Source organism: Triturus cristatus, chromosome 10 (genome assembly GCF_964204655.1).
Source record: "Triturus cristatus chromosome 10, aTriCri1.1, whole genome shotgun sequence".
Classification (NCBI taxonomy): domain Eukaryota; kingdom Metazoa; phylum Chordata; class Amphibia; order Caudata; family Salamandridae; genus Triturus; species Triturus cristatus.
The window spans coordinates 554,976,116-554,999,955 of record NC_140593.1 but is presented as its reverse complement, the minus strand read 5'-3'; the positions used below and the strand labels follow the sequence as shown (position 1 = coordinate 554,999,955).

At 50.9% G+C, this 23,840-nt stretch overlaps 1 protein-coding gene across 1 annotated transcript in view; it reads left to right on the top strand.

Moving 5' to 3' along the window:
• The window catches only part of LOC146789715 (Golgi reassembly-stacking protein 1-like), a 258,173-nt gene that overhangs the window by 183,155 nt on the left and 51,178 nt on the right, over positions 1-23,840 (top strand). The window lies entirely within an intron of this gene.

Genomic DNA, 23,840 nt, shown 5'->3' with positions numbered 1-23,840 from the left:
GTTGGGTAGTGGTTGAGGGAGGAATAATTACTCAAATGGGTAAGGGTTTTGGGAAAATTGAGGGGATTGAGAGGGACTAGCCTAGTAAACACATACCCACAAAAGAATAAAACCCTTGCAGTTCACAAAATATTTTCTTAGTTACTACTGCCCTAAAAGTGTTAAAACAGGCTTAAATGTACCCCAGCCCAGCCTTGGAGTAAGTCTTTCACTACACTTGACAACACTCCTAAAGAAATTGATGGAGGCAGGGATTTAAACTAACACCTCATAGGAAATAATATGAATTAACTTCTATATTGAAATCATATATACTTCCAAACACAGATGCTCAATCTATCCCTCCAGTAGCCCTTTCAGGACAGGTGCAGTTACACAGGAATGAGCACCTGTTACGACATGAACTCCGTTCCATTATTTAAGTGCTTTGTCAATCCGTAATACACCAACAATGATGCAACCTGCCGGTTCGCCCCCAGTCCAACTGCTCTACCTAGAACACAGCTCACCAGGAGACCATGAATATTCCTGGCATGAGCTGCCCATGCACCCACTTCCCCCTTACATAACAACGCGATAAATCTAATAATGCAATATAAGAATACAGTAAAATAAGAACCAGGTTTAGTGCATTCTACTTACAAGTGGATAACTAAGGGAGGAGGGAAAGGAGTAGAGAACTCAAAAGAACAGCAAATATTTAAAAATAATTAGCAAATCATTTAATCACAACCTCTGAAACGAATATGAGCCCTACTATGTCTTGTGGCATGAGACTGAACGATTCCCTCCTCCCCGAACAGCACTCTTGCACAGAGTTGTCAACATCTTCACCAGGGGGTAACTTGCTGCCTCTGTACTTTGCGAGCCTAGACATGTTCCACCTGCAGCCTGTGTGAACTGATACCACATTCTTCTTGACGGAGGTAATGGCGAAAAGCCCCATTTACTCTTTTGCACCTTTCCTGTACCATCTTGGTTTCTTTACCAAAGCCTGATCTCCCCCCCCCCCCCTCCCCCCTTACGTTCCACCTCTTGCTGTTCATGGGGTTTTTCTCATCAAACCTTTGCTTGTCTCTTTTCTGGTATAGACAGGACTCTGGCACCCACCTCCATCTTGTCCATTATATCAGAGCCCCTTACAGGCAACACTCCGGATTGAGCTTAGCTGGTCTGCGCCTGAAGGAGTCAAAGGGTGACTGCTGTGTTACACAGTTAGGCAAGGGATGATGTGCCCATCACATGTCCCTAAGCACACCCTTTCGGGGTTTCTACAGCTCTTTGCGAACATGCCTTTACCATCCTGTTCATGCACTTAGCAGGACCTCTGGCGCATAGAGCTGTCTTCTGGTGTGTTATTCCAAACGGACTCAAGAACTCCTGCATCTCTCATGAGGGAAACTGCACCCCATTAACTGTTGCCAGATGTTTGTTTACACCATCTCCCGCAAACTCGTCCTTGAGAAACTCCAAGACCCTCTTAGTGCACACATTACTCACACCCTTGGTGAAACCCAATTCGATGTGTAGGCCACCAACAACACAAACCTTTCAGTTGGCTGTAACAACTCAAAAAGGCACATGATGTCCAGGCACAATTTTGTCATAAGCTCATCCGGTACAACAACTGGTGTTAGAGGAGCAGTATTAGTCACATGGGTCCTGTCATTGGATGCACACAACTAGCAATAATTCACCACCCCTTCCACCTAGTGATCCATGCCCGGCCACCAATACCTCTCCCGCACCCGGGCTTTCGTGAGACTTCTACCCAGGTGTCTTTAATGGCCTAGATTAACTACCTTGGATCTCATGCTCTTGGTCGATACAACTTTCTCACCAGATCATCTTGGTACAACGCAAGTTGATCCCTCACCAACCAGACAGGTTTTAACTCCGGATCCAGCTCTTTGCAATCAGGCCAACTCTTCACCACTTGTTTTAATTGTGGTGAGCTCCTCATCCTCCTCCCCACTCTTCATCCACTCATCCCTCGTGATCGCTGGTTCCCTTACGCAACTTACACAACCCAGGTCTTCAATAATCACCTCATTTCTACCTTCCTCTGGTAGACGAGACAAACAGCAGTTATGTTTGCTAACCCAGGGAGGTGTTGGTCCTGAAAGGTTAACTCTTCTAACCCTTCGCTCCACCTCTTAAGTCTGGGAATCATCCTGTCACTTTGGTTGCAGGAGAAAACTTGGGGTCTGATCTTTACTACCTAGAAAAGGAATGCCCCACAAATAAAACTTTAAATGTTTCACTACCCGTTATCGCTAAAGTCTCTCTCTCAAAGCACGAGTAATGCTCCCCAAACTTCTTAAGGGCCCTGAAGGCAATTGAAACTACCATCCTTTCTCCATCATCAATCTGACACCGCACCGCCCCCAGCCCCTTGAAACTGGTGTCACTAGTTGGAATGGTTTTTCTCCTTATGTCAAAACGTACTAGGGTGGGCATCGTGCCGATTCCCGACTTCACAGCTTGGAATGCCATTTGAGACTCGGGTGACCTTAAAGTGCACCCTTTTTTTCAGCAAAGCTCTTATGGGCTCCACTACACTGACAAAACCCTTTATGAACTTGGAATAAAATCTGCGAGCCCCAAGAATGATCTCACCTGTTGTCTGTGGGGAGCACACACAATATGGTCTGCTAGTTCTAGTTTGGGTTGAATGCCCTCCCCGGAAATGACATTACCCAAGTAGGTGACAGAAGTAACTCCAATCTTGCATTTCTGCTGTTTCAGCAAGAGTCCTTTCGCCTCTAATCTACTCAACACTTCTTGAAACCCTGTTATGCTCGTTCACATCCTTGCCATAAATGAGAATATCATCCTGGAAGAATAAGATGTTGGGTAACTCTCCCATGATAATCTTCATTATCCTTTGAAAACAGGCGGCAGCCGAGGCCAGCCCAAATGGCATCCTGATAAATCAATAAGCCCCCAATGGCTTTGCTTACTAGGTGAGATGCCTTGAGTACTAGTGCAGCTGCTTGTACCTGGTGATAGGCTGAGGAAAGATCCAGGACTGAACATTTTAGTTCCCTTAAGCTTAGTGAGTGACTCTGAAATATTGGAGTAGTTGGTGATCCACTTATTAATTTCTCTTAACTCCACACACATCCTTATGGCCTTCCCTCCATCTTTGGATCCCAAAACCATTCTGATGACTATCTTCTCAATGATGTCAGAATCTAAAAGTCTATATCCTACTTCAAGTGCTTGAGTGCCAAGTTATGAACTTTAGGTATATTATGCACACAAGGTTTAGCACCCTTTTTCCACACAATCCTGTGTTTGAAATCCTTGAGCAACCCACACTCTTGTTTCAATACCTCAGGAAATTCATCATAGAAACTTATGCCACCACCACACGCAGTCAGCATCACCTGGTCTTGTGCTTTGGGATTTAATATAATCCCCATATATCTTTGGTGTGTCCCCTCTTGGCTACGTAAATTTTACCAGTGGTTTCTCTGCCTTTAGATTCAATTATTTTTACTACATAGCCTAGAACATCAATGTGTGAACCCCCATAGCTGACTGGGTTGATATCTGCTGGAAGCAATGTCTTATTGGGAATCTCATTATCCCAAAGTTGGTATACAGTCATTGTAAATGCGGATCCTGAGTCTGCCAACACCACAAGTTTTTCCCCCAATTTCAATCTCACTTGGGCATAACAGATCCCAGGTTCACCTCAATCTTTACATTTAAGACCACCGTCTTTAGGGCTTCAGACACTTTCAACACTATCCACCATTCTTACCTCCGTTGAAGGTTTGCAGACCCTTGCGTAATAGCCTTTAAACTCTCACTTCTGACAAGTGAGATTCCTAGCATAACAGCTGGGGCTATTGGACATGACTAGAGTTCCCACACCTTAAACCTTTCGATTTGCCACCGTTGGACGGAGCTTTAAACTTTGTTCTTGCAGCAAGTTTTATTACATTAGTATCTACTTGCTGTTCGCTCTTGCTCAGATAATTCATGTACGCTACTCTACGCGGAATTATTTACTGTCTCTGTGGAGTGGTTTCTCATCTTTTACCCAGCCAGAAACATTTTCCATGCCTTCCACAGTAGCAGTTGCTTCCTTGAGGGATTTCTGGCCAGTAACTTTTCTTGCACTTGGTCACTGGTGGTGCACCTCACTAATTCATCTCTTATGAGGGAGTCCATGAGCTTTCTAAACTCACAGGTGCATGTCAATGCTTTCAAGAGGCTATGCAATTTCCGACCCTCTTATTGAACTCCTATGCTCTGGTAAAAAAATTCTTTCGTGTACAAGCTTTTACACGATGACCAAAATACTGTTCATTCATATTGAGAATCACAAAGAGGGGGACTAGGAGCCAGATTAAGGTCCAGTACCCATGCGCCTCACTATAATTGACACGTGTTATCAGTAAAGAAAAGGTGTGGTTGGAATATATGTTTCTAGGGGGATCTTCCTTATTTGGAAGTGTTGCCCTCCAACACCCTTGTGGGTGTCATGCTTCATCCTTGGGCGTTTGGCTCCTCGTGGGGCTGGAGCTGCAATGCCCCAAGGGTCCTGCGAGAGGGCTCTTTGGCGGAGATCTTTTCTTGTATCAGCCGTGACTGTGCATGCGGGTGTGTGGGGTATATTGTGTAAGGTGGAGAGTGTGATCTTAAAATTACCTAAAGGAGATCAAATTTTATTCAGAGACCCTTCGGTAAGGTTAAAAACGAAGATGTGGTAGTGTGCGCAAGGTTATAATATGCCACTACTCAGTGAGTGTTGTAGTGAACTGCTGTGGTTTCACTATTCAGGTAGACATGTTTCACGCTATGTTGGTCCAGCACTGGATCCCTAGTGTTTCTTCAGGACCAAAAAATGTTCCCTACCCCTGATTTAGGGTGGGTATCTAGATTCTTTTTATACTCAATCCCTGGTAGTGATACAGTAGATCCTAGGTATCTGTCATGCTCACCCCAGTACGAATCCATAAATCAACCTGGATGAAAAAAGAGAGATATAGGGAAAGGGCTTAAAATATCCAAACAATCAATGTTTTATTGTGGACAGCACATATGATGCACGTATGGTCTCTGCATATCATCGTATAACGCAGTGCCATGCCATGCTGTGCTGTCTGACCTCTACGTTAGCTCTTCTATTGGTGAGTGCCACCAGTGCCTAAATCACTTGTGAAATCACTGGTTAACAGCAAGCATTATTAAAAAAAAATATGTATATAGAGGACTACACAAACAGGAACTCACAACAGTGTTATTACAGATTAAAATGCATGGTCATTACCGACTCCCATGCGGTATTTGTATTTCTTACCCCTACTCCTAGGCCATAAGGTGCCCTAGGTCAAAGCCGGGGACCGAGATTATTGTGGTTTCTGTTAACATATAATATCGAAGGCGGAAGTGGTCCATGCATAGTTTCACAGATAGTGCACTCACGTGTCACTTTCTCCTCCGCGATCAATGTCCTAGTCACAGTTCCATGCGCGGTCAGCAGCCCGTCACCTACCCCTCGTCCTGCCTGCAGATGAAGTGCATGGCCGAAAGGGGTTTGCTTAAGTACAGAGAGCCTGGTTAACGAGTCTCACCTGCAGAGACCCAGAAGTACTCTGCGTCAAAGCATTGTGGTTACATGTGGGACCAAGGTGGTTGGGGCGTATGAAAGCGGACATCTTGAAGAGGCTCCGTTCTCGGTAGATTTCTACAGAGATAACGTGAATTGGTAGCGGCCATCTTGAGATGGTCAGAGGGGACTCATGTTCTTACGGAGCTCCCGTTAATCAGTGGGCTCTCTGATGTTATTTATGGGCAATCGTTGGCGTATCTCCAATAGTAGTCATAATGCAATCATTATGGAGGATATTATGTCAATCTTGATATTCTGTATATATTGAAATGTGTTCCATGTAATTCTGGTTTGACTATTCCCAGTAAGCTGGATTGCTGCGATGTCTAGACCGGGGTGGTCGGAACCTAGGTTCGCATACAGTCTGGCGTAGTATGTGGTCAAACTAATAAAAGTGACTATGGTGCTCGGGCATATGGTGGCAGCCAAGTTGAAGTAGTTGGGAGAATCTTAAATCTATCCGGGTATTTAGTTGATAGGGGATGGTGTTCTATTGTAGCCTACGATAGGCATGTGAGGTGACCTCCAATATTTTTATTTTTTTTGTCAAACTACCCCAAATAAAGGAAATGGCTATGGTATCTGAAACTAGGTAGTCTATAGTAGTCATGTGAGGTAAGCACTCCAGAATTTTCTGATACTGTATACTTCGCATGCTATCCTAAATAAGGTAAATGGCTATGGTATCTGAACCTAGATGTTCGGGGCATCCAATAGCTGCCATGTCATTTACTCAGTAAAAATGCTCATGATCGCCCCAGGAATCCTTGATGGTACAGATTTGTTAAATAAATGAAGCGTGGACTCAAGCCATCTTACATCATGGTGTTCTCCCCCACCTCGGTATCTGGCTCGGGGTTCATAGCAGTGTCCCATGTAGTTTTAAATGTTACAATCAAGCCACAGGATGCCGTTATTTAGCCCATGTGTATGGCTTTTTAGACGGAACACCCACCGTTCTTTTGTGAATAGCGACCGCTTGTCCCAGTGGTCATTTACCTCAAGTATTGTCCATCTAATGTTATCTGGAGCATTGTTGCTGTTTTCAAAGTGTGTGGACATCTTAGTCGTGATGCGCTTACACCAGATGTTGCTGCCGTGTTCCGTGATTATCGTTTTGATAGGTCAGGTAGCCATCCCTACATATTGAAGATCGCATGGGCAGGTAATGAGATAAATACAATTCCTTGTATTACAATTGGTATGTCCTCTCTAAACCTATGGATAATTTTCTCCAAGGGGATTCTCTTTGCTCATTTGTCAGTTTGCATACTATACAGTTTCCACATGGGTAGTGTCCTTTCATTGGAGGTAGTCCCCAGAGTATATGAGTAGTTTTCTTTGTTTTCAGTGAGCGTGTGTGGACCAAAAGATCTTAGATTTTGCATCCGTTTGAATGCGAACCTGGGGTCTGAAATATCAAGGGTACTACTTTTGAGAATTGACCACTGTTCTTTATGATCGTCTAGATCTTGTTGGATAAAGGTGTAAAAGTCTAAACACAGTTTAGAGGATTATTCGTCTCATTCACGATTTCTGGCCCTTTTAAATGCCAGTTTGACTTCAATCTTCAGATAATCCAGGATGGTCAGATTAGCACAACGTTCTTTAGCTTGGACATCCTACTCCGGGAGGGTGTTGCAGGTGCGTCTTAGACAAAGAAACAGACCGGACTGGAGACTATCCCGAAGTGCTTTAGGATGATGCCTCCCATAGAGAAGACTGTTGCAATCTGTAACTTTTTTTTTTTGTAAACAAATTTTTATTAGTCAAATGCACAATCAGCGGAGCTCTGTATCCCAGAAGCATCCGTAGCATCCATGAACCAAATCCTGACTTTGACCGTTTTTCCATATAATGACAAAAAAAGAGTACAGAAGGGACATGCATATAAGATACAGCACAATTAAACAAAAAAAAAACCCAAACACCCCCCACCACCCCACACCCCATCGCACAACCAGCCCAGCAACATCAGCAGGTATAATCGGAGCTACAGTTCTACCCTCTCTATGAAACATGTCCAATCGACACCATGCCCCCCAACACGCGTATGTTACATGCCCCCCCACGACAAGGGTGGAAAGTACCGCAACCCACTCAATCCTTATGCTGGAATGGGATCTAAATCCAATCCCCTGTAGTCCGCCCAGCGCTTCCAGATTGTATAGTGTTTACGCGGGCAGCCTCGTGCTATAAAAATGGGGGCTTCAAGGCCCATACAAAAATCCAATCCTGTCTTCCACACTGAGACGGAGGGTGCGGCCGTCGCCTTCCAAGCCCTCGCAATGTCGCGTTTGCAATGGTAAAACCCAGGAGCATCAGGTGGCGCTTGTAAACATTGCCTCCTATATCATCCATGACATGCAGGAGTACTAATTTAGGAGACCGAGGGAGATCCCAGCCCAGAACCTCCGAGAGGCATGCCAGTACACCCCGCCAAAACCTAGTCAGCGCAGGACATTCCCATATAGTATGCAGCAGGGTCCCTAAATCATGCAGGCCGCGACGGCAATTCGGGGACGCCACCAGACTGGCCCTATACAGTCTGACTCTAGTAAAATACACTCTATGCAGGTATTTAAACTGGATTAGGCGAAGGCTCACAGCAATAGCCGCACCACGTGGGGAGGCCAAAGCCTCCGCCCAAACCTCCTCCTCAAATGAGCCCACATCCTCCTCCCATGCCCCACGGAGACGCTGCAACGATGGGGAGCAGTGCGTTACCAGGGACTGGTAGATCTGCGATATCTTATGATCCCGCAGGTCCCCCATGAAAACTTTCGCCTCCACCGGACTGAAGTCGGCCAGCTCCTCCAGACCCGCCAAACTAGGAGAAAGAGCATGCCGGAACTGCAAATATTTAAAAAACTGTGTGCGCGGCATTTGAAAATCCTTCTGCAAGTCCTGAAACGATTTCAGGACAGGTCCCCTCATGACATCGCCCAGGGTGGAGATCCCAATCACATCCCAGTCATGAAAGCCGGACAAGGCCGCCAACTGCGACAGACGCCCATTATGCCAAACGGCGTCTCAAGTCAGCCGATTCCACCAGCCCATCCTCCAACGCATGTCTCCAGACCTGAAACACCAACTGTCACATTCGGCAAGGAACGCCGCAAGGGCGCAGAATAGAGAAGCGTGTGTAGTGAGTGGTCTCCCATCAAACGGCGCTCCAGGGCGTACGCCGGATCCGACCTGTCGCCATACCACCATTCGTTAAGAAACAACAGGTGTGAGGCCATATAGTACGGGAGAATGTCCGAAGTCGCGAGTCCCCCACAGTACGTGGATTTAAAGCAGGTGCGGAGAGCCACCCTAACACCCCCGCCCCAGAGAAACTGACTCAAGGCCGCATTGACCTGGCGGAACCAACCCGGGGAGATAGGATACGGATGGTTTTGCAGCTGGTACAGCAAGCAGGGAAGAGAGACCATCTTGAAAATAGCCGAACGGCCATATATAGATAGGGGCATGTGGGACCAGACACAAAGATCCTCACGCACCCTGTTCCACACCGGCACCAGGTTCCTCTCCCAGGAGATCAACCTCGCGTCCGAGAGAAACACATCTAAGTATTTCAGCCCCCCACGCACCACCTGCACCGCGGAAGCCCAAGCACCCGGGTCAGCCCCTCCACCCAGGACCCACAAGGTAGATTTATGCTCATTCATATATAGACCCGAAGTCTCCCCAAACACCTGCATGATACGCAGCAACCGCATGTGCCAGTCCTATCCAGCTGAGTAAGAAAGAATAGTACATCGTCCGCATATAAAGCAATACGATCCGACAGTCCGTTCGCCCATTCAAGCCCTGACACCTGCGCATCAATACGAACCCATGCCGCTAGGGGCTCCATTGCCAGAGCAAACAGATAAGGTGACAGGGGGCACCCCTGCCTGGTGCCTCGACCAATGGGAAAGACCGAAGAGACCGAACCCGCCACGCGTACAGACGCTGTTATATCAGTGTAAAGTAGCGTCAGATAAGAGAGAAAGTGAGGCCCTAAATTCAATCGGCGTAGAAGGGCGAATAAATATTCCCAGCTCAAAGAATCGAAAGCTCGATCCATATCCACCAGCAATAGGGCCGCACGCACCCCCAAGCTCTCAGCCGCCGCTATCGCTGCATGGGCTCTATGAACATTGTGATGAGTCGCCCGCTGAGGCATAAACCCCGCCTGGTCCGGATGGACAATAGACGAGATATGGGGACAGAGGTGATTAGCAAGAGCCTTGGCCAGAATCTTAGCCTCTGCGTTGAGAAGAGAGATGGGACGGTAAGATGCATGGTGTTCAGGGGGCCTGCCGGGCTTGTGAAAGACCACCACCTCAGCATGTCGCCAGTCTCTGGGCAAGCGACTGACCTCCCGCGCCTCTTCCACTACCCTGCAATAATGGGGACCAAGCTGCCGGAAGTACAGTTCAAAGAATTCATTCGGCAAACCATTAGGACCCGGCGCCTTACCGGGCTACAGCTCCTGAAGAGCCGAATTCAGCTCGTCTGCCGAGAATGGGCGGTCCAGGTCTACGCTTACCTCATCCGTCAGGGCTCTGGGCGGAAGATCGTCCAAAAATCGGGCAATAGCCTCCGCCGGTAGACATTCTCGGGGAGCATAGAGGTCCGCATAATAGACCGCGAAACTTTCTGCGATGGCCGACGGATCTGAAATCGGTTGTCCGTCGGAACCGACTATACCCGGGAGGACCAGGGAGCCCGTCGCCCCCTGACACAATCTATGCAAGAGCTTGCTCGACTTGTCCCCCCACTGGTATATCCTGCTGCGGGTTGCCAGCCACGCCTGTCGGGCCTCCTCCAGCAAAAGGGACGAATAATCCTGTTGCGCTAGCAACAACTGGCAGCGGACCAGCATCCCCCCTCCCCTGTCCCCACTGCGTGCTTCTAGGTCCAATATCTTCGCCTCTGCCTGAATAAGAGATTCCCTGCGGGCCCCGCGTGCCGCAACGCAGAAGGGGATGTTCTCCCCCGTAGTGTGGGCTTCATCGCCTCCCACAGACGCCGCTGTCAGGATCCCTAACGTGAGTTCCAAAACGAAGCGCAAGGGATTAAGTTCAAGAGGGGCTTCGGTGTGGAATAAGCTTCAATGGTCGAGTTGGTGGCATGCCCGCAATTCCAAGATGGCTGCTAAGGTGCTGGGGTCTGCGGTCTAGTTGTTAGGAAATCCAGAGAGACTGTGTGTCGCGCGCACGCCTGAAGTATTGCGCACTTCACTAAGACATTCTCTCAGAGAAGTCAGGTTCCGCGAGTGTTCCCAGTTTGAAGTGAATTCTTTTAGAGTAGAAGTTTTTCTTGAGAGCAAGCCTTGGTGAACCATTCCTAGACAAGAATCCGATACTTACCGAAGAAGAAAGGAAGACGCTTGGAATCCGAGAAGGACTACTTACGGGAGTCGAGTACGGAGTCACCTCGTCTCTTCAGAAAACGAGTGAAGACTTCAGCCGCGTCTGAAAAAGAATAAGTAGAAAGCTAAGTGAATTATAGGAAGAATTTACAGGCACATTAATGTCAAATAATGTTTAGTGATGAAGAACCGCTAATAATAATTAAAGACTTGCTGTCGTTAGCAGCGATAAGCGTTCAGAGTCCTGTAAGAGGAAAAGAGAACATTTATGAATATTGTGTAAAGGCCTTGAGAGATGAAGACACCAAACAGACAAAGAAAAGTAAACTAGAGAAGAAACGAGATAGACTCACCTGAGTTAACCCAGCACAGTGATAACCTGAGGAGAGAAAACACAGGAAGAGATTATCAAAAAGACGACAGCTTAGAATATAAAAGAAAAAGCAGAATAAAGAAAAACTACGAGAGAAAAGAGAAAGCTACCACTAAATTAAAACTACTGGTAGGTTTTAAAAAGAGAGAGTAGAAGCATAACACATCAAAGATTGTAAAGGTTTGACTAATAGATACATGTTTTACAGATAAGTAGCAACAGCAATAACAAGAAAAGAAGAAGGCAGAGTCTGACAGGAAGAGCAGCACAGAGTTCAGGATTCTGGGTCGGTAGCGAACACAAGAGAAAAGAAAGGAAAAAGATACAATAGAGTAGAGAAGGAGAAATAATAAATTGTTGTGTGTTTAGTTACCTTTAGGAGTCTTCAGTAGCAGACCGAAAGCAGAAGAAGAATTCCAGATAGGAAACCAGAAGGTCCAGAACCAGTCTCTTCTTATTGTTTATTATTTTATCCACTTTCCCCCTTCACCCTCACTAATCAGTTGGCGCCAAAGCATATCTTTGGGCCGAGTGGTTGGTAGGTGGAGTTGGGAAGCTAGCGACTTCTGTTCCTGTGCAAGACAACAGTAATCAGCGAGAAGCTGAAGGTGAGCTCTGACAGCCGCCGCCGAAACAATACCCACATTAAGCGACAAATAGCGGTCTATGGCGTCACCCATGTGTTCCCTATACTCTGCCTTTTGGCGATTCCAGGTGGAGAGGCGCCACCGGAAAGGTCCTCGTGCAAGGCCGACACGCAGTGTAATGGCCACAGGCGAGTGATCGGATAGCCCTCGAGGGAGAATATCAGCCGCCACCACCCTGGCAGCAGCCCCCCGAGACACGAAGATGTAATCGATACGAGCGAAGGAGACGTGGACCGCCGAAAGATTAGTGAACCCCAGAGTCACGCCATGCAACTGACGCCATGGGTCATCCCAATTCTGGCCCAGTACGAGGGAAGAAAGCCGGGTAGGACCGCGAACCATCGGGGCCCCGTCAGGCCTCCACCTGTCAACAGCAATATCCAGCACATCGTTCCAGTCCCCGCCAATCACTGCCAGACCCTCTGGGATATCTGTCCACACGGTCACAAGTTTCTCCACGAAGCCCCAGGACAGCGGCGGTGGGGCATAGACACTACCCAAAATCATGGACTCACCCCTCAACGTACCCTGCAGGAAAAGATATCTGCCTTGCGCATCACCCCACGCTCTGATGTGGATATAAGGGACTCGTCTGTGAATCAAGACCGCCACCCCCTCGAACCCCGCACAAAGCCCACATGAAACACTTGGGTATATCCGAAGCGCTGAAAACAAAGTACTTTAGTCCCCATAAGGTGTGTCTCTTGTAGCATCAGGATATCAACGCTGGCGCGTTTAGCCTGCTTAAGGATAGCGCCACGCTTAATCTTATCTAGGGCCCCCCTGACATTCCAGCTCAAAATACGCAGGGACCCCAAGGAATCTACCGATCTACCCACAGCGGCAGCCATGTCAAAACATCAAAAACATGAAGAGCCTTGATGGCCCAGGACATGCCACACAGCGTGACCCCGACCTGCAAGCGGACAGTGCGATGAAAGAACAACAATTCCCCTGAACAACCCTACCAAATACCCCCCCCCCCCACACCTCAAACGATGAAGTACCTGTCGCGGCAGGCATACCCCAACAGGGGGAACCACCCCTCACCCGCCAATGGATCCCCGAACTACAGTCCATTGTCCCTCAGCCCCATCCCCATCTGGAATACCCGACAGATACTGGCCCTCAATGGGCTCCTCTGACCACTACGAGCATTTCTAAGAATTGTGAATACACATGTAGAGGCATGAATCAGTCAGCTGGTGCCGCTGGATCCGAAGCAGGTCTCACACGCGACCAAGCATTGCCAGATTTGGACCGCCTCCTGGACCTGGAGCGGTGAGACCCCCTCCCCCGGCCACCGGGCTCACTCCGGACCACGCCACTCGAGGAGGAGTCCGATTCTCCCCGGGCGGGGAGTGGGGGCGCAGCCGCACCGTCTCATCCGTCCAACGGAAAACCTCCTCCGGAGAGTCAAAAAAGTACGTGCGGGAGCGATAGACCACCCTCAACCGGGCCGGGTAGAGCAACGCATACGGAAGTTTGAGTTCCCGCAGGCGGGCCTTAGCCGCGAAGAATGACTGCCGCTGTTGCTGGGTCTGTTTAGTATAGTCCGGGAATATCAGGATGCGAGCATTATTATACTGCAAAGATTCTTGGACCCTGGCTTGTTTCAGGATCACATCCCGATCATGATAATTAAGCAGTTTTGCGATCACTGGCCGCGGCCGAGCCCCCGGGGGAGGTTTCTGCATCAGGGCTCTATGTGCCCCTTCCACCACAAAGCATTTGGATAGGGCGTCGGGGGGCAGCCATCCCTCCAGCCACTGGGCAATAAACCTCTCCATATTTCCAGACTCACACCCTTCCGGAAAACCAACAAAGCGGAGGTTGTTGCGTCGCGCCCTGCCCTCCGCATCCTCCACCCTAGACGCCAAGCCCCGCTGAGTAGTCTCTAGAGATGTCACTCGCTGTTGCAGGGTCGCCACCACATCTTCCACGCCAGAGATCCGCGTGTGTCTCAGTGATGCGTGCCACCGCATTTCGCAGGTCCTGGCGCAGCAACATAACATCTGATCCCACCACCCCTATCTTGGCATCAAGGGCGTCCCTGGACTGGGTGATTGCCGCCATGAGGGCAGCATTGTCTGGGACGGTGCCCTGAGACCCACCAGCCGCCACCGCAGGGCCCCCAGGACCACCTAACTTATCCAGCGTACTTTGCTTGGAGGGCCCTCCACCATGCTTGTCTCTCGTCATGGTGGGCCAGGTATGCTTTCGTCGTACTCCTCCCAACAGGCAGGCTCTGTCTCTGCACACTCCGGCGGGGTATCGTAGGTAACACAGGGGCGACCCCACTGGCTGGCAACGGCCCGCGCAGCGCGATCCCACTGCCGATGCGGCCGCCAAGGTACCCCCACCGAGTGTCCCCAGGCCCTGTGCGCTAAGTGGCACCGCGCCACGCCACCTAACAGGTGAATGTCAGTGGCCAACTGCGAACCCCGCGGGCGATGCGGGTTCCGCTAGGGCGTCACACCAGGCCCCACATGGGCCCCAACATCACAGTATGCCCCAGGGCCTGGATTCTCAATGGCACCCCCACAGGGCCCCGGGGACAGGCAGGATGTACCCCTGGGCCATCCAAGAGACCCCGTAGCCTCCGCAAGTCGCAGTCGCCCCCCCGTACCCCCACGCGGTCCGATAGTACCGCCGAACCCCCACACAGACCTGGAGAAGACGGGGGGGGCCGGCAGGGACCCAAGTCCACTCACGAAGAGCTGGCCTCTACCACCGGACCACTACAGCCCAAGCTTGGGCCCAGCGGGGGATGCTACCACTCACCCCACGCCGCCCGGATCCTCCCCGCAGCCCGATTTGGCTGCCGACAACAGGGAACGCTCTTCTGCGAAGGCCGGAAGTCCCCGGAGGCCCAGAGCGGATGAGCAGAGGCCCACTCACAAGCCACGAAGGCCTCCGCAGCCCGGGGGCCACGCACCAGGCCCCAGCTCAATAACGTCCAAGCCGGCAAAGCCCCCGGCAGGGCGATCCACTGCCGGCCACCAACACTGCTAGGCCAGATCCGGGTCCCGGGAGCTCCGCCGCCGAAGCGACCAAAATGGCGCCGCTACAGAAAACGCCTCTCTTGGCTCCAACCTTCCACCCCTCGGTCCGATCGACCGCCGATCTATGAGGGGGGAGGGGGGCCGCCTCACAGGAGATCTCGCCAGCCGGGTGCCTCACCAGCGGGGGGCCACCCCATCCGCAGCCGCTCTGCCGCTCCAAAGTCCGCCGGTCAGGTCGCACTCGAGGCCGCGGTCTCAGCGCCGCTCACGGGCCTCAGCAATGATCAGACCCCGCCGCTGCTGTAGAATGCCGCTGTGATCCCCAGCACACCATCAGCGAATGTCGCCGCGTCCCGCCACCTCCAGGCACCGCAAGCGAAAGGTCTCATGGACAGAGGAGCAGGATAAAAGCAGGATTAATGTAGGGCTGGACGGAGCCTATTTAGAAGATGTCCGCCATGCTGGCTCGCCAAGCCACGCCCTCCGATCTGTAGCTTTTTAAATAAATTGTGGTTGACAATCCACCATCACTACGGCAAATGAGCAGGTCTATAAATAGTACTGCTTTCTTTGACATGGTACTGGTAAAGTGTACATATGGATTGAGACTGTTGATCCAGGTGCAGAATGTTTCACATGTCCCTATCACGCCATGCCACAGGATCAATATATCAATCGTTTTCCCGTTCTGATGTCACGATAGGGGTTGGCCTCTGCAGTGATGTTTGTTCTTGAAGTTAGCCATATAAAGGCACGCTAGGCTAGGGGCAATGGTGCTCCCCAGAGACATGCCCTGTATCTGGTGGTGTATTTGATCCTTCAATTGCAAGAAATTTTCCTTCAACGCTAGGGTCGCACATTCTACAATAAAGTTGACCGGAGTATCTGACTCCCAGTGTGGTTTAGCCTGTAGTCGGGTTTCTATAACCTCAATGGTGGCATCTTGAGGGATATTAGTGTACAATGCTTCTACATCCTAGGCCACCAGTAGATCTATCTCCTGTGAGTGCTCTAGATCTTTGAGCAGATTTAGAACATCTGTAATGTCTTGGAGGTACGTACTTGTCTCTGCGACCAGAGATCTGAGGTTCCAGTACAGAGTTGCTACCTGAGACGATGGGGCGTCCTGGTGGCGTTGTGATCCTACTATGAATCTTTGGTAGTATGTAGACGTATCATGTTCGGGGCGTGGAATTTATGAGAAATTTAGACTTTTGTTTGGTAATCCAGCCCTCTGTACTTGCATCAGTCAACAATTCGGTGATTTTAGTGGTAAGTCGGATGGTCAGATCAGTGGTGAGAGGGCGATAGTATTGCTCATTCGATAACGGTCATTAACATTCCTTGTCATAGGCAGGTGTTGACATCAAGACTATTGTTCCTCCCTTATCCGCTGGTTTTATAGTGATACTGGGATCTTCGATGAGACTTTAAATTATGTTCCTCTCTGCTGGACAGGTTGTTTAATCTGGGAGGATGTTTGAGGGCCCCCACTGCCTTAAGTACAGCTTTCTCAAAAGTGATCACCTCACAAGGCACCATTGCTGCCGTTGGTGGGAATCTGGATGGTCTTCGTAGTCCTGAGTCCTCTGAATCAGTATAGTGATTGTCCTTCAAGGCTCAAAGGGGGATTTTCCGGAAGAACTGAAAGTTTATGGGGAGTTATAATTCATCCAAGTGGGGGGGTCTGTACAAAACCCAGACTTTTTTCTGAAGTGTTCTCCTCCTATGTGGTCAGAACCCTGTCTGATAGATTCACCACTAATTTTACGTTGTTGTGGTGTGGCAGCTGTGGTTCTTGTTGCCACTGGACCTTCTTGTTGCTGCCCCTTCTGCCTCTTCCTCTGCCCGATCTGACAATTCCTCTGCCCCATCCTCTGTTGAAAAAAGGAGGTAAGGGTTGTTGGTACATCGGGACATGCGGTGGCATCGAATAGATCTGAGGCCATATTGGAGGTTGGCCAGGGAATGAGGTCATTTTTTGATGTCCATGGAAAGGAGTAAGTCACTGGAGGGTCACTGTTCCTAAAAAAGATGGCCGGCCTAGTTGGCGGCTTGAGGTATAGTTAAAGCGATATCTATCTACATAAGTGGTGGAATGTTGGATACAGGAAGGGAATTCCTCCTAATTGGAGTTTTGCCCTCGCACACTCTTACGGGTGCCATGCTTCATCATTGGGCGTTTTGCTCCTTGTGGGGGTGGCGCTGCAGTCTCCCACTGGCCCCACAAGAGGGCTCTTTTAGTTCTTTTTTGAGGAACGCCGCAGTGGTGAGTGTGGGAATGGAATGTTTAAAAAAACACCGTATTGGTACCTTCCAAAGTATTTATTCTTGGGTCTGTACGGTGACGTTAAAAGCAGGTGAAAAAGAACACAGCTCCCTATTGTCAGTGAAAAGGGTGTGTGCCTTTATTTGGTTTCTCAGTGAGAAATAAAGGTGGCGAGTTTTGGTCTAGTTAGTTCGGCATGTTTCATGCCTGAGTTGTCCCTAGTGGATTCTTTGGCGTTTCATCAGGACCGTGGGTGTATAAAATCGTGAATAAATGAAACTGGTTTGAGAAAGAAACATAGAATACACCCTGTAGAATTACCCTAATTCAGGTTATTGTGGTCTTGGGTGACTCTGCGCCCACTCGTTAGCGACCACCTTAATGAGAGGATCCAAACTGAAAGAGAAATAAATAGGCATGTTGATTACATACTCGTGATGTCACGAGTAGTGAATTAATGCATGTATTCTGCATAGGGGTGTCTACCCGCTTGTACATATGTCCGTACTTGTGGTAGACTCGGAGTGATTTTTTTTTTAACTCTTTATTTTTTAGATTATACAGCAAAATACAGAGAACATTACACTTATGCATAGACGAAGACATAGAAATATCAATGTACCACTGGGTATCGTACACTTGAGTCAGTCGCTTGGTCATAGCAGTCCTTCCCCACGATAGGGCCCCTCTGTTCAGCAGTCTTTGCCCAATGGGGAAACCAGCCCTCCCTCCAAACCCAGCACATAAATCCAATCATTATCCCTCGGCAGTAACAGGGGGCGATCTCCGGTCCTCATGTGCAGCGAGGTACCGCGTCAGGGGCCCCCAAATGTCAAGGGGGCGGGACGCAGGCGGCAACAATTCAGCATACAGAAGAACATTTTCCTGACAGGTAAGCATATCCCGCAACCATTCCTTAAACTTAGGACTTCTCCCCCGCCCCCATCGACACGCCACACGGCGCTTAGCAAGCAGTAGCGCGCAAGTAACAAAGCGACGATCCGACTTGGGTATATCCCGGGTGTATCCCAGTAAGGCCTGCAGAGGAGAGGGACGTAGCGGGGACCCCAGCATCTCGCCTAAGGCGTCGTAGACCCGGTTCCAATAGCTATCTATGCCCGGGCAGGTCCAGGCCAGGTGTAAGAAATCCGACCCAGGGGAGTGGCATCTATCACATTGGTCACTATCGCGGAGATTAAACCTATGCATCTGGACTGGGGTGCAATAAAGGCGATGTAGGAACTTATAATGGATAACGCGGAACCTACTACTCGAGGAGATCATTTCGGTTTGCAAACAGAACTCCCACTGTTCATCCGTGAAGGCAGTGCCAATCTCAGTGTTCCAGCCAGCACGGGACCTCAGAATCTCCCCCGCCGACACGGTTGTAGAGGCGCCGGTAAAGCGAGGAGACCATGTGCGATGGGGAAGAAGAGGCAAGAAGATAATGAAACGGTTCCAGAACTGTAGGCTCTGCCGGGTATGCCGGCAATATTTTCTGTAGTCCACTGCGAAGTCGAATAAAAGCAAAGACCTCCAGGGGTGTGGTGACAGTGGTGCCGAAAAGGAGCGTGAGGTCACGAAACCTACCCTCATGGAATAAGTCACCCCGGCACGTAATCCCCGTTTTAAGTTTGATTCTCTGGAACAGGCCTTCCTCTAAAAGCGGAAGAGCCGGATGATACACCAGGGGCATCAGTGGGGAATAAAGGAGCGGCGCGCCCATGTGTCCAGCCAAAACACTCCAAGCATGCGCCGTGGCATGTACAGGATTGCGATCGGCACGAGACGAAGGAACCTCCGCAAGGGCCGCCCCCTCAAGCGGGACCGGATCCGCCAGCCAGTGCTCCACCGCTATCTGTGGCATGAAAGAGGAGGGGCGAAACCAATAATACGCGTAGTGTGCCTGAGCGCAGTTGTAGTAGAGTTCGAAATCAGGGATATCAAGGCCACCTTGTATATACGGGCGCGTGAGCACAGACCACTTAAGCCGCGGTCTTTTCCCTCCCCACACCAGGCGGATAAGCTCCGATCGTAATGCCCTGAAGAAATATACACCCGGATGAAACGGTATATTGAGGAATAGGTAGAGTAGCTTGGGGAGTATAACCATCTTTATAAGTGAGACCCAGCCATAGTCAGCGGTAAGGTCAACCACCTAACCACGCTCGAACGTATAACTTCCAGAGCCTTACCGTAATTCATGCGCATCACCTCCTGCCAATCCCTAGAAACCCACACTCCCAAGTACTTCACGTCAGTGTCGCACCACGCTAGCGGGAAGTCGAGCGGGATTCTGGCGACCCCCTCCGTTAGGGGGAAGACAGCGGATTTGCCCCAGTTGATGTGTATCCCCGAGTACAGCGAGAATCTAACAAATTCCCGAAGTATAGGGTTTAAGTGATCCTGGGGGTGTTTGATATAAAGTGTGAGATTGTCCGCGTAGAGCGACAAAAAAATTTGCCTCTGACATCTCAGGGACGCCGCAAGGTAATTCTGCCTGAGGCGGGACGCCAGCGGTTCTATCGCTAAGGCGAAGAGGAGCGGCGATAATGGGCACCCCTGCCGAGTACCTCTGGTGACTGGGAAGGGTTCGGAGACACGACCATTAATAAGGACTCTCGCCATGGGGCGGTGATACAGGATTTGGATCCATCTGGAGAAAGCTAATGGCATGCCCATGTTGCGTAGAATCAGATGAAGATAGTCCCACTCGACCGAGTCGAATGCCTTGGTGGCATCCAAGAACACTGCCACCAGCGCAAGAGAGGGATCAGCATTGTTCAGGACCGAGAAAAGTCTGCAGATTGTGGGAGGTAGATCTGCCAGGCATGAACCCCGCTTGGTCCGGCAGGATCAAGTCGCCAATCAGGAGATTGACGCGATTCGCTAGTACCTTGGCGAGGATCTTCACATCACTATTAAGGAGAGAAAGGGGCCTATAGGAATCACAGGAATCCGGGGGCTTCCCTGACTTGAGAAGCGAGACTATCAGAGTCTCCGACATACTAGGTGGCAAAGAGCCAGTCTCGTTCGCCTCCTCGAACACCTCACGCAAGACCGCCGCCAGTGGGTCAATGAAGGCCTTGTAGTATTCAATAGGGAAGCCATCCAGGCCCGGCGCCTTTCCCGATGACATTTGCATTATGGCTTCCTTGATTTCTGCAAGCCCTATGGGGGCCGCCAAGAGTTCCCGCTGGGCATTAGATAGCCATCCGAGAGTAAGCTCCGACAAATACTCAGACATTTCCAACGGCGACTCACGCCTGGATGTGTACAAGGCGGAGTAGTGTGATACAAAGTAGGAGAGTATAGAGAGCGTATCATGGTACATAGTGCCGTCAGGGGCTCTGACCTCCAAGATGTGATTGGCGCATCGCAGGGGACGGACCACCCCCGCCAGAAATCTGCCGGGCCGCTCCCCCTCCCCATACGCCCGCGCGGTGAAATGTTTCCCCCGGAAACGGACTTCTCTCTCCGCGGTGAGCTTGTACTCTGAGAGCTTAGTACGATATTCAAACTGAGCCTTGGGGTCCTCCAGGAAATCGGGGGCAGTTTCTAGTACCCGCAGATCCCGCTCCAGGGAGGTCAGCATGGTGCGAAGGGAGCGCAGGACTCCCGAGCCCTTAGAAATACACACACCCCGCATGGTGACCTTGAAGGCCTCCCACACAGTCGCCACGCAGTCCACCGACCCTCTATTGCGATCTATAAAATCCATGATCTCCTGGGACATTTCAGTCTGGAAAAGCTAGTCTAGGAGAATATTAGGTTGCATGTGCCATGGGAGCGGCGCGCCGACCAGTCCAGTTCTAGCCAGAGTGATCAGCACAGGTGCATGGTCCGAATAGGTACGAGGCAAGTGTCGTGCGGCCAGCAATGAGGGCCCCAAACTCCTTGAGAGTAGCACGTAATCCAACCGAGCCCATGTGGAGTGCGGTCCCGACCAGTGCGTGCCCTCCTGCACATCCGGGTGAATGCGGCGCAAGGCGTCAATCAGTAAATGGTGAGCCATTAGGTCAGAGATATAAGCCTGAGAGCGAGAGTGATGTGCGGTGTCTACATTGGAGTGGTCCAGAGCAGGGTTCAGAGTGACATTGAAATCTCCTCCCCATATCAAGTGCGTAGACCCTATGTCCAGTATGACTTCCCATAGGGAAATAAAGTGCGTGGGCTCGTCCAGATTCGGCCCATAAGAGGACGCGATAGTTACCGTGGCGTTACCCATCCGACCCCACATGACACAAACGTCCCTCGGCATCCGTTTTTTCCCCCAGGGGCACAAATGGATTGTGTTTCCTGACCAATATGGCTATACCCCTAGAATAAGTAGAATACGAGGAGAATAGGCCATAAGATGCCCATCGGGATGCAAAGGTAGGTAAGCGACGGGGAGCCGTGTGAGTTTCCTGCAGCACCGCTATGTGTATCTGATGGCGGTCAAGATAACCTAGGATCTGCCGGCGCTTGCGCGGGTCCCCCAACCCCCGTATGTTCCAGGTCAGGACATTGATCCTGCTATGCGGGTCTCGCAGCATGTTGCCTTCCTCCTGCGCCATCACGCGGACTGACACCAGATTCTGAGTCTAAGCGTATCTCGCTGCCGAGATGCGTGACCCCCCGTCCCCCCCCCCTCCCAGACCGAGAACACATCGCACTGCCATCTCCAGGCCCCACCATAGGCACTGCCAGACTTCTAACCCTAATGTATGAGTGCATGGTCCAGTGTACAAGTGTAGTGCTGTATTCACATTCCCTCCCCTCTCCCGCTCCAGCCGACTCCCCCAACTCATCGGAGGAGACCCTCCCAATAAACCGTCCCTTCATCAACCATTCCCTACCCCATCCCGCCCCCTCCCACCACGACAGCCCAATCCTGCCGGGATCCAGACCCCTCCCAACCCCTGTGTCGAACAGAACCAGTGTTGTGGGGTATTCCCTCTCTGGGTGACACCAGTGAGCTGGACCTACCCTCCCCTATCCCGATATTTCACCCACTGCAGCGCCCCCGCTAAAAGCGAGGAGCAGAAGTGGGGTGGGAGGGGGAGTGCCGAGGCAAATAGTAGCCACAACAACCCTACCAGTGTCTAATAAGTATTGAGAGGCGGTACTAATGGGGCGCTTGATCTCAATGCTCCCCCCAACCTCCACAAGCTCCACTAAAGGTCAAAGGACTGGAACAGCTCTCCCCACAGTCAAGGCAGTCCAACTTGTGGATTCAGACAGTCCATGTCGGCAACCAGAAGGAGGCATGAGCAAGGGAAAGAGAAAAGGAAGCAGAAAAGAATGGGCTAGGAGAAGTGAAAAGGATGCAGAAAAAGGAGCACAAAGGATGCAGAAAAAGGAGCACAAAGGGATCATGACGTTAATACTAATCAGTCCGGAGCAGACGTCTGAGAACGGGGCCCAGATCTCGCCCCAGGGCTGCGCCGCGGGGACGCGGAGGGTCGCTGGTCCCTAAGGAAGTCCTCCACCTGTTGAGGATTGCCGAAGAAGAGGGCTTTGCCATGATGCGTGATCTTGAGCTTGGCGGGGTACAGCATGGAATATGGGATGTCGCGCTGCTGCAGCTTTTTCTTTACTCCCGCGAACTTGCGACGAGCCTCCTGCACCATCTGGGTGAAGTCCGGGTAGAACGAGAGAGTGGTATTTTCATGCTGGATCGGTTGTTGCTCTCGCGCCAGGCGCAGCAGTGTGTCACGGTCTCTGTAATTGAGGAACTTGATAATCACCGGGCGTGGCGGAGCTCCAGGGGCCGGCCGGGGCCTCAAGGATCTGTGAGCTCGCTCCACCACCAGCTGAGGCGAAAAAGAGTCCCGTCCGAACTTATCTATCAGTAGGAGTTCTATGAACTCCTCCATGCGGCCGCCGCCGCTGGATTCCGCAAGGCCATCCAGGCGGACGTTGTTCCTCCGGGAACGCGCCTCCAAGTCCTCATTTTTTTCCACAATGACTTTGTAGTCGATCCATCTGCGAGATTTTAGTTGCGCCGATCCCGGCCCCATCCTCCAGCTCCGAAATCCGACCCTCCGCCTCCTTCAGTCACTCCCCGTGCTGATCCAGCCGGTGCACCACCACGTCCAGCCGAGTATTCATATTATCGATCTTGGCGTCAATGGAGGTTAAACTCCGCTGCATACCCACGAGCAGGGACTTCCAGTCCAGTTCCTCCTCCTCGCTGGGACCCGGTTCCGCTCCATCCGCAGTCCGGGCGCGCGTTTTTTTCTTTGGGGGGTTGAAATGCAGTGTCGATTGTTTCGCGTCCGGTTTGCCCATTGTGTCTTCAGACGCCAAGATCAGTCCGTGCGGGGAGCGTGTTGTTCAAATCACGCGATTGGCGCCAGACCCAAGGGCCAGACCACGGGCCCCGCACCCCCCCCTGCTCCGCACCTGTCCTCCGCTCCAGTTCCAACGGGGCCACCCACTGGGGCCGTCTCCCAATGGCTGTCGATAGTGTTCCGCCCGGATGTCCAGCTAGAGGCCCAACTCTGTCCAGTGGCAAGCAGGAGTCGCAGCACCCCCCACGTTCCTCCAGCCACAGCGCCAGTCAGT